This window comes from Oreochromis aureus, linkage group 10, assembly GCF_013358895.1.
Source record: "Oreochromis aureus strain Israel breed Guangdong linkage group 10, ZZ_aureus, whole genome shotgun sequence".
NCBI classification, from domain to species: Eukaryota; Metazoa; Chordata; class Actinopteri; order Cichliformes; family Cichlidae; genus Oreochromis; species Oreochromis aureus.
Window position 1 is genome coordinate 35,203,054 of NC_052951.1, and position 2,393 is coordinate 35,205,446.

At 42.0% G+C, this 2,393-nt stretch overlaps 1 long non-coding RNA gene across 1 annotated transcript; it reads left to right on the top strand.

Annotated features, from left to right (window-relative positions):
* The first annotated feature begins 206 nt into the window (after positions 1 to 206).
* Positions 207 to 1,727, top strand: LOC120442151. Its single transcript, XR_005614520.1, has 3 exons — positions 207 to 1,051; positions 1,254 to 1,316; positions 1,708 to 1,727. It is a non-coding gene; the product is annotated as an uncharacterized LOC120442151 (long non-coding RNA).
* The last annotated feature ends 666 nt before the right edge of the window (positions 1,728 to 2,393 follow it).

Consider the following 2,393-nt stretch of genomic DNA (forward strand, 5'->3'; position numbering starts at 1 on the left):
TCTTTTGCCAGTGAATCAGAACTCGGCCAGGAGCAGAGTCAATCTGATGGAGAATCTCCTGTTGCTGATTCTGCGGTTGACTGTACTGAACGCACAGCTCACTGGGTAGCTAAGATGGCAGATGATTGTGTCCCAGCTTTTAGAGGACCCCAAGAGAGTGACAGTGTTGGGGACTGTATCTGTACGCAGTTTGATGATGAGGAGCATCAGGACAGTCACAGTGTTGACAATGAAGCAGCCGCTTACCCTGAAGTAGATGATGACAATGGCAGCAGGGTTTGCGCTACCCCAGTTGAGGAAAAAGCACCACCAAGTACCAGTTATCCTGAAAGTCAGCCAGCCAGTGAGGTTGGGAGCCTCAAGAAACCTGGCAGTGTGCCCCCAAGTAAAGCAGTAGGTGAAATCAGAACAAGAGTGGGCCGAATGGTGAAGCCTGTGAATAGGCTGATCCAAACCATGACACAAAGGAATCTACAAACAGGCAATGTGGTCAGCAGCTTTGCCAAGAATCTATTTCTGTGAGGACTACTTGTTCCATATATTAGGTGATCTTCATGTTGGATGTTAACATTTATTTTGAGATTGTTTCAAGCTCAGGGTAATATTCATTACATAGTAGCTGTCATTGTATTGTTTGTTCAAGATAGTGTATAAGGCACTTTCTCTAGCGAGTAAACATTAGGGGGTCTGGCCAGCTTTCTTTTGTTTACTCTCCCCATGAGTTGGGAAACACATTTGTTGCATGTATCAGTAAATTTGCAGATCTCTGACAGTTACGAATTGTTATTTGCTATGCTCAGTTGTTCACCCTTACCTAACGCGTTTTGAGAAGTTCAGGGGGAAGTATGTAGCTGAGATATAATATACTGAGTGTGAACATTCTCAAAACTGTATTGTATGTATTTTATTTTTTTATTGTGTAAATTCAATTTTTGTAAAACTGAGGTTCCACATGTCACTGTTGAAGTAGGGCATTAATCAGTGTGACACCACTTGTAAACATGCTGCATGTGTGGGGTTTCTCAGCCAGAGCTGCATGGACTCCACACTGGTAAGGCACACTTTCTGTAGCTCCTCTCCCTGTATTACATTATACGCTTAAATTTGGTGTATTTTTCTTTAATAAGTATTAGTTCTTTTGGCTTAAAGCTCCCAAAGTGTTTTTGATTACTTTGAACGAGGAAAATAGTAATTGGAACTGCCTTTTATCTGTTACACCATCCGTTTATGTGTTCCTTACTTGTGCTAAACAGGGATGAGCAGAGGCGTGCTGTTGCTGTGTGACACTGATTTTGCTGCTCCACTTTGTGTTTTAGGTATGTGTAAATGTATAGTTTTTGTTTTCTGTGTATAATGAGTTCATGATCTGAGGCTGCACACTGAATAGCATTTTCAGCCATGTTGGTAAAAGTTAAAGTTGTTTGAATATGTATTGTGTATTTGATCCATCTTAGTGGGAATTTAAATATTACAAGTTATTATTAGTGGCTTATTTTTGACTGCACCTTGCTTCATCTTTGTCTCTGTTTTACCCCACTATAACGTTTGATTTAAATGTGGCTGTTGAGAAAAACCACACCGTTGTTTTGATAGATTGTATTTTCTTTTATATATTGTAAGCAGAGCTGCATGGACTCCACACTGGGATGAGCAGAGGCGTGCTGTTGCTGTGTGACACTGATTTTGCTGCTCCACTTTGTGTTTTAGAAATAAATCCAGTTTCCAGCCAGTCTGTGTCTGTCGTCACAACGCAGTCAACCGTTCGAAATCTGCTACACCCACACTCTCCCACTCCTGTTGCCCAAAATCATGCCTTAAGAAGGGCACTTTGCACACATTTCCAGTGGTGCACTGGTCATAGAATTCTTTCCAGAATTCTGAAAGACAATCTCTCACAACTCCCCCATCGTCATGGGCCATTTCAGGTGTTCCATCAGGCAGTACGAACTGGATTTTGATGTCGACATCTTCAAGGTCCTTATCACTAAAATGTGAAATGAGCTCTGACATTACCTGCCCTCTGTGGACCACCACTACTCTCCTCACTCTCTCACTGGATGGACCAGGGTGTGGAGAAAAATCAGGGTGTCATCCAAATTTATTGGCTCACTGTCAGAAAAGGGCCAACAAAAATAATGTCACTGCTGTGAGAAGTGTTAGCACTTAGAGACTGCGTGGAAGATTGTGGAAGGTTATCGTTTGGAGTGTCTTCAATGTATGTCACATCATGGCTGATTGTTTCAAATGGAGCAGATGTTTGGACTGTAGTGACAGTAAAAGAAGAGGTTTGGTTTTGAGGACTCGCTTCAATTTCTGAAGATGGATGCAAACCTGGGCTGGAATTCTGAAGGCTGTCATTTTGTTTTTTCTTTGTGGTGAGGTAGAACCTGAGG